This window comes from Pararge aegeria, chromosome W, assembly GCF_905163445.1.
Source record: "Pararge aegeria chromosome W, ilParAegt1.1, whole genome shotgun sequence".
Lineage (NCBI taxonomy): Eukaryota > Metazoa > Arthropoda > Insecta > Lepidoptera > Nymphalidae > Pararge > Pararge aegeria.
This window is the reverse complement of record NC_053207.1, coordinates 880,590-888,934: the sequence shown is the minus strand read 5'-3', so window position 1 is coordinate 888,934 and position 8,345 is coordinate 880,590. Positions and strand designations below refer to the sequence as shown.

The 8,345-nt window shown below is 38.5% G+C and overlaps 1 pseudogene; it reads right to left on the bottom strand.

Annotated features, from left to right (window-relative positions):
• Positions 1-3,015: 3,015 nt before the first annotated feature.
• Positions 3,016-4,023, bottom strand: LOC120635943 (annotated as a pseudogene).
• Between the last annotated feature and the right edge of the window lie 4,322 nt (positions 4,024-8,345).

Sequence of the window (8,345 nt, the reverse complement as noted above, 5' to 3'; positions counted from 1 at the left end):
ACAAGCCACTACCACCATCCGGCTGGAATTGGGCGAAACAAGGTAATCCACCACCTTCTAATTACTTTAAGGCTCGCGATGTTAATCTGAATGAATGTTCGAATTATGTTGACTATTATCAATATCCCGATCATTACGATTACTTTTATGACCCTAACGATGGTATAGATTATAGTGACCAGTACTATGACTGCTACCCTTATGAATTTGACACCTCTCATGACATGACCAACAATTGCAATGCCCAGACCACCAGAGAGCCGCAGCAACCGGAAGCGGAAACCAATGAGGATTTTCGAGAGGAATCGAAATCAAACAGGTTAAAATAGAACTTAATTTACAAACTCAAAGACAGAAAAGTCTGCCTGGAGCTCACCTATTTGGGTTGTACCCAAGAAGGTTGACGCGTCGGGAAAAAGAAAATGGCGTCTGGTCGTTGACTTTAGAAAACTGAACGAAAAGACAATAGACGATAAATACCCGATCCCTAATATCACAGACGTTCTAGACAAGCTAGGCAAGTGTCAATACTTAACCACCCTTGACCTTGCATCCGGATTTTACCAAGTAGAAATGAACCCTGCGGATATTCCAAAGACCGCATTTAACGTAGAACATGGGCACTTCGAATTTTTGAGAGTGCCCATGGGACTTAAAAATTCACCTTCCACTTTTCAGCGCGTTATGGACAATGTCCTTAGAGGGCTCCAGAACGTGATCTGTCTAGTGTACTTGGACGATATGCAATAGTCTTCAGCACCAGTCTCCAGGAGCATATGGTTAACTTGGAGAAGGTATTCCAAAGACTGCAGGAATCTAATTTCAAAATTCAGTTGGATAAGTCCGAATTTTTGAAACTCGAAACAGCCTACCTAGGGCATGTTATTAGTAGTGAGGGTATAAAGCCGAACCCGGATAAAATCGCTGCCATACAGAAATATCCTTTGCCCAGGACTACCAAGGAGATAAACAGTTCCTAGGACTCTTGGGGTACTATCGCAAATTTATACCTGACTTTGCCCGCATCACCAAACCTATGACAAAATGTCTTAAAAAGGGTACTAAAATAACTTTTGACTCTAATGACACCAATTGCTTTGAGAATTGTAAAACACTCCTTACTAACGATCCCATACTGAAATATCCAGACTTTGACAAGGACTTCATTCTGACTACGGACGCATCTAACTTTGCAATAGGTGCAGTACTCTCACAAGGAACGATTGGGTCCGACAAACCTATAGCGTACGCTTCACGAACACCGAATGAAAGTGAAATTAACTACAGCACTATAGAGAAAGAACTATTAGCTATAGTATGGGCAACGAAATATTTTCGACCTTACATCTTCGGTAGAAAATTCAAGATAGTAACTGATCACAAACCTTTACAGTGGGTCATGAACCTCAAAGAACCGAACTCGCGACTTACAAGATGGCGTCTGAAATTAAGCGAATATGACTTCACTGTAGTTTACAAAAAAGGTAAAAATAATACTAACGCAGATGCACTATCACGCGTTGAGATCTGTAACGAAGAAGTTAGTTCAATAATAGCAAATCCGACTGAGCAACCACCCTCTTTATGTAACTCGGAAACCCTTACAGCACATACTTCAGACGAAAATCCTATACTTGAAGTTCCTATAACCGATGACCCCTTAAACAAATTCCATAGACAGCTATGTTTGACTATTGTAGGTGACATGAAAAAACGTGTGACTACAACTAAACCTTTTGACACACATACTCGAACATCTGCTCAGATATCCAGCTCAAATCTAGAAGAGGATCTTGGAAACGCTATTAAAGAATACATTCAACCTAATGTTAAAACTGCCCTCTTGATAACCCCACCGCTTGCAATGTACAACAAAATCATCCAGAAAAATTTCAGGAGTTCATCCATGAATTTAGTGTTGGTCAAGAAGGAACTTGAAAATGTAAAAGAATTTCTAAAACAGCAAGACATTATTCGTCAGTATCACGAAGGCAAAACCAACCACCGTGGCATTAATGAATGCTACTTAGCTCTATCCGCAAAATATTATTGGCCTAAGATGAGAGACCAAAAAACTAAATTCATCAATGACTGTACAATTTGTGGGCAGGCTAAATACGACAGAAATCCTGTAAGACCTCTACTACAGTTGGTACCCCCTGCCACTAGGCCTTTTGAAATAGTGCATATGGACAGTTTTACAGCGCAAAACGAAAAATACGTTACCTTTATCGATGTATTTTCTAAATACGGTCAGGCATACCTACTCAGAGATGGCACTGCGGTTAGCGTTATACAAGCTCTGCTAACTTTTAGCACGCATCATAATTTACCACTTACCATTATTACAGATAGAGGGACCGAATTTACCAATCAGATGTTTTCAGAGTTTTGCAAAGTTCATAAAATCATCCATCATAAAACCATGGCTCACTCTCCGAACGCAAACGGTAATATCGAACGGTTTCATTCGACAATATTAGAACATCTCCGCATTTTAAAATTACAACACCGGGATGAGCCCGTGATTAATCTAATGCCATATGCTATTCTGGCGTACAATAGCTCAGTTCATAGTTTTACCAAATGTAAACCATATGATCTTATATTGGGACATACCGACCCCCGTGACCCGACTGACATTGACATTACAGCACATTTACTTCAGCAGTATGTAGAAAACCAAAAAGAAAAAATGAAAAAAGTTTACGAGGTTATTAACGAAACCTCTTTAGCAAACAGAGTAAGGGTGGCCCTTATCGAAAATCGTAATAAAAATCGCGAACCAGAAGTTGAATACCAACCTGAGCAACCAATATTTGTCAGTAATCCTTATGCTAGTAGATCTAAACTTGCTCCTAGATTCACTCACGATACCGTCTTGGCAAACCTACCCATTCATATTTACACCTCAAAGAAAAAGGGTCCCGTTACCGTTCATCTTTCGACGCTGAAGTATTTTTACGAAAAAAGTTTTCACTCTCTTGCTTGCTTGTCGATGGTTTCGACTGGTTATCATACGAACGCCTCTGGCCGGTAGCTGTAGCTGCAGTTTGCTGTGTTGGCTTGAAGCAAGTGGTTAGTTTTTTGGCCCCCCCAATTTTTTGAAGGTAGGCTGCAAGCATATCGTTGTCAAACAAATGTTCAGCACTGGGTGGAATTTTTTGCAACGCCCCACAGTGATATTCCTCCAAAATTTTTTTTAATTAATAAATCCCTGCGCATGCTAATGCAGTCGGCTCGACGACCGCAAGATATTTGTAAAATATCATCGGTCACTTTTGTATAGCTCGAATCTTTATCAAACATTTGTTCAATCTTTTCGAAAAGAGATCATGGTGTAAGTGTTGTACTCTTATCATTAGACCAATCGACCAAACCTTGCAAAGTTGTGCGCAATTCGTCTTTTTGAGTCAGTATTGCATTGGATAAAGCTGCAAAGGTTCTCTCTATTAAGTACAAACGATCGTCGTTAGACCTAGACGCATTGAAACGTCTCAGTTCATCGTTTACATTGAGTTTTATAAAACCCGGAGTAGTGTCGTACTTTTTCTGAGCTTCAGAAAAACGAATTGCATGCCAGTCATTACATTTAAAACGCTGTAATTGGGTTATCTTTTCTAAATGTTTATCATCAGACTTAGGAAATGGCGGATCTTTTAACGTAGTTGATAGCTCTGACAATTGGAGCTGTTGATTATCCGCATCACTCGTGCTCGGCGGTGGGCGTAAGCCCAACTCGTTTGTTGTATTATTGTTGGGTCCATTTATTACCTCGGCAACCCACGAAGTAAGAAGTTGAGGCTCACCGTGCTTTTGCGAAATCAAATTCGTTAGAAAAGCCACTTGTTGAGAAGGGAATTCAAACTGTGCGTCACTTACATGATTAGACCGCCTTTTTCTCCTGTTATCCGGGCTAGACTCCTCCGACGATGTACTACTCGAACTTGAAGAACGACTTCTCTTCCGTGACACGTGTTCACCAACACTTTGTTCTTTATCTAAATATATTTCGTCCTCCATTACGAGAGGATTTTTTCACTACGTATTCAATTTACGTTAAATTATTAGATTTAATTAAATGAAAATTAAAATAATGATAGCTAAGACGTGTTAACGCTACGAAAAACGACGCTATAATGAGGTAAAAGCCGAGCGCCATGCGGGTCGCCGCCATCTTAACCGATAAAGCGAGGCGACAGTGGCGCCGGAAGTCAAAGAGAGGAAGTTGCTAAGACGGAAAACGTGAAAAAGACAGGTGCTTGACTCAAGATGGATTCCGGATATCGTCACGGAACAAATAATTGTCTTTTAATTTTAAGATAGATGTAAATAGTTATGATAAAAAAAATTAGCTTTGGCAACTCTACTGACTTGAATCGTTTAACAATAAGCCTTTCACTTGTCTCAAGAAAGTGACATGTCTCAAGTAAAAAGATTTTCAATGATTATACTTATGTTTAATTTAGTTTGTTTCAAGTAATAAAACGAATGACTTCCTTCATACATAAAAACAACCTAAAAATTAATGTTGATAAACATATTTGACGCATGCTAATCGAGATTTCAAGCGAAGTGCTAAAAATACAAAATAAATATGAGTTCAAACAAATACCAGTGGTATTGTTGTAGTACGGGTGTCACGTGCGTTGAATGACATAAGAGTGAGATAATATTTTGGTGGGCAATGTCGTGAGGAGTGCTTCAGAAAAAGTAATTTGACATTGCCCAACATCGTATTTTGGAAACTAAGGGAGCTATCCTCATGGCTATTTAGTCTCTACCGTTTAATTTATATCAACTAACTGTATTTCCAAAATTACTTACCTGCTTCAATAGTCAAGCAATTTCCAACAAAAGTTTTCACTTGGCTTTTGGCCCGGCAATCACAGCACCCACTTTGTAGCGTTCTCATTGCTAACTGAAGTAAAATTGGTGACAGTTACTTGTGTAGTGATGCCAGAAATATACACAAATTTGTACCACACATCAAATAATAAACGCTACTAAAAATTGTTACCATATTTTTCAATATTACCAAAATATACTCTACTGGGCAAAATCAGGTTAGCTGGGCGAAGTCATAAGGATCGACAGTACTTGTTCGTACTGCGGTCCCGTAAATCTGCCCCGTGTCTTATCAAAAGCTATCGAATGTTTTGCTCCATACAAGCGCCGATCTGTAGTACATATTGCTATCCTACTTTTTATTCTTATAGTGCATTAATAATATCTCCGGATGTTAGAATTAATCCAGGTATTCCAAGAAACCAGTTGGAAGCTCCTCAATATGTAAACATATTAAAAGAAAAGAAATTTTCTAATTTTCATTATATGTATAGTGATGCTTCTAAGCATTCACCGGATGGCCCGGTTGGAGTTGGAGTTTTTCATGTTCAATATAATATTGTCCAGAAAATAAATCTTCCATCGGAATCATCAGTATTTACCGGAGAATGCTTTGGTTTGTTAAAATCTGTTGAACATATTCTTCTTGCCAAACTTAAGAAATCTATCATATTTACCGACTCTATGAGTGCTCTGCAAGCTTTATCTAGATTTCCATTTAAGTCTGCCTAGATAAGCCATGTTATTTTAAAATTAGATACCTCCTGCTTACTTGTAATGAAAAAGGCTATACAGTGGTGTTTTCCTGGGTACCAGGTCACACTGGAATTTCTGGAAATGAACGTGCTGACCAGCTTGCCAATAAGGCTATATCATGCGGAGATATTACAGACTATTGTAACTATGCCTATGATTTATGTGCATTGCCAAAACATTCCCTTCAGGAATCTTGGAAAATGGCTTGGTCAATTTCTGCCAGTCAAAGGGTAAACCTTTCGCTAGGATTCAAAACTCTATTCCGTCAAAGCCATGGTTCTCGGGTTTAAAGTTGAGCAGGAGAGTGACATGTATCTTGACGCGTATGCGTTTGGGCCACGTTTGTTCTCATGTGCAACTGGCGAAATTTGAAATTATGGATAGTGATTTGTGCGAATGTGGTGAGGTGGGTGACCTGAACCACATATTCTTATCATGCCCAAAATATAACCGGGATTCATTTTACCAGGGTCTTATTTAGTTAAACATCTAATTTCCTACTTCCGTTCACATCCTCTTGTCCATTAATGAACCTCCATACATAAACTTTTTTCCTCATTTATCCTATTGTATGATATAAAGTTGTAAATAAGTACCTAGTTTAAGTAATCCATATTATTATACTATTTAATCCTTTCCTGATCCTATTAATTCTTTTCGAAATTCCGTTTCCTTTTTTAAAACTTAAAACTTAGTTTTTTTTTTCAATGTAAAAAGTTTCCTCGTTTAAAAAAAAAAATTTCTTCTTCTTCTTTTGATTTATGGCTTTTCGTAGTGCTAAAACAGCACAATGTACTTTGCCAGTGTCAAGTAGCTTGGAAAAGGCACGAACTAGAGTGGTCAGTAAAGAAAAAGAAATGTCTACTTCATAACTTCGACCTGCAATAGTAGTTGTTAGTGAAATGAACTAAGTACGCATTAATTTAACAATCATTTGAAGATAAAATAGAATTCAAATTTTATATCCAAAATATAAAAATCATAGTTTTAATTTGTTAATTTTATTAAATTCGCATAGATATTTAACATACCGACTATACACTGACATTAACACACACTCGACATTTAAGGGACGAGGAATTTTAGAAGGAAGTATATATGAGACTAGGATATGTGAGACTGATCCTTCGTCCAGGCCACACTCACACAGAGAATGATCTCGAACTCTTATTTTTGTCAAATGTTCTGGGGTACAAGCATGTCCAATCCGTAGACGACTGATAGTTGACGTGACCCAGCGAACAGATTTTTTATGAATAAAGAACCAAGGTTTTCGGGGGATATTAGGCTGGATTGAAGCATATTGTTTTCCTTTAACCGATTTTGATTCGACCCACACTGAGTTCCAAGATTTCTCCAAGTCTGATTTTGCTAAGCAACGAAGGTCTTGCGGGAGGTCTCCAGTAAATACTGAAGATTGTGGGGGATACTTGAATTGAATACCAATTTTGTATTTTGGTATCCAACATGCTACGCCAACGCAACCAGACAGAGATAATTTTGAGGCATCCGTATAGATGGTAAGGTACTCGGGCCAGTTACTATGAATAATTTCATTGAACCTTTGGTTGGCCTCAATTGTATCGTTATGTATATTTAAATTAACAATGGATGGTTTATAAGTCAAACTTTTGAATGGTGTAGAAAAAAGGGATATCATTGGAGATGACTGAATTGGATGAGGAAGAGATGTGAATTTACGAAAACTGGTCATGGTTTGTTTTGACAACAGAAGATAGCCGTCGAAGGCTATCAAATAACGGATGCGAAGAAAGTTGTAAAACTTTACAGATAAAGCGGTCAGATAAATACTGGCTTCTTATCTGAACTGGAGGATCAACGCATTCCACTTGCAGTGCATTGGTGGGAGATGACTTCATGGCACCAAGTATTATTCTTAGACATCTATATTGTATTTTGTTTAGCTTTTCAGTTGCCAATTTGTTAATGGGGTCAAGAACAAATAGCCCATAGTCCATGTGGCTGCGGATTATGGCATTATAAAGAAGTTTTTGGGAGTAGGGGTGAGCACCCCACCACACCCCTGACAATGCACGGAGGATGTTAATGCTACTTTTACATTTTTTACTGACGTGTAGAACATGAGACGCGCCATTGAGTCTTGAGTCAAGTACAACACCTAAGAATTTGGCCTTATTTTCGAGGGTAATGCGTTGACCATTATACATAATATTAGCATCTGGAATGATTCTTTTCCGAGTAAAGACTACTGCCTTGCACTTATCGATAGAAAGAGACATACCATGATCTAATAACCACTGGCCTAAATAGTACAATGCAGAGTTTAAGTTACTTGTGATATTTTCCATGCAATTGGAGCTAACGTACAGAGCGATATCGTCAGCATATTGTAGAACATTGCAAAAGCTTACGACAGACACTTCGAGATCATAGGAGTAAATGCTATAAAGCAATGGACTTAAGACAGACCCCTGAGGGAGACCTCTCCAGATGGTTCTGGGGGGAAGAAAAAGAAGAAGGGGTTTTCACCAGAATATTTCGGGTTGATAGAAGATTTAATATGATTTGAGTTAACCTCGGCGGAATATTCAGCTGATGCAGTTTATGTCTCAGAAGCGGAAGGAGAACACTATCATATGCTGCTTCTATGTCAAGAAATACACACACGAGATACTCTCCTTTAGCCAGGGCTGTTCGAATATCTGTCGTAATGACTCCAAGACTATCCATTGTTCCGAGTCCCTTTCGGAAGCCAAATT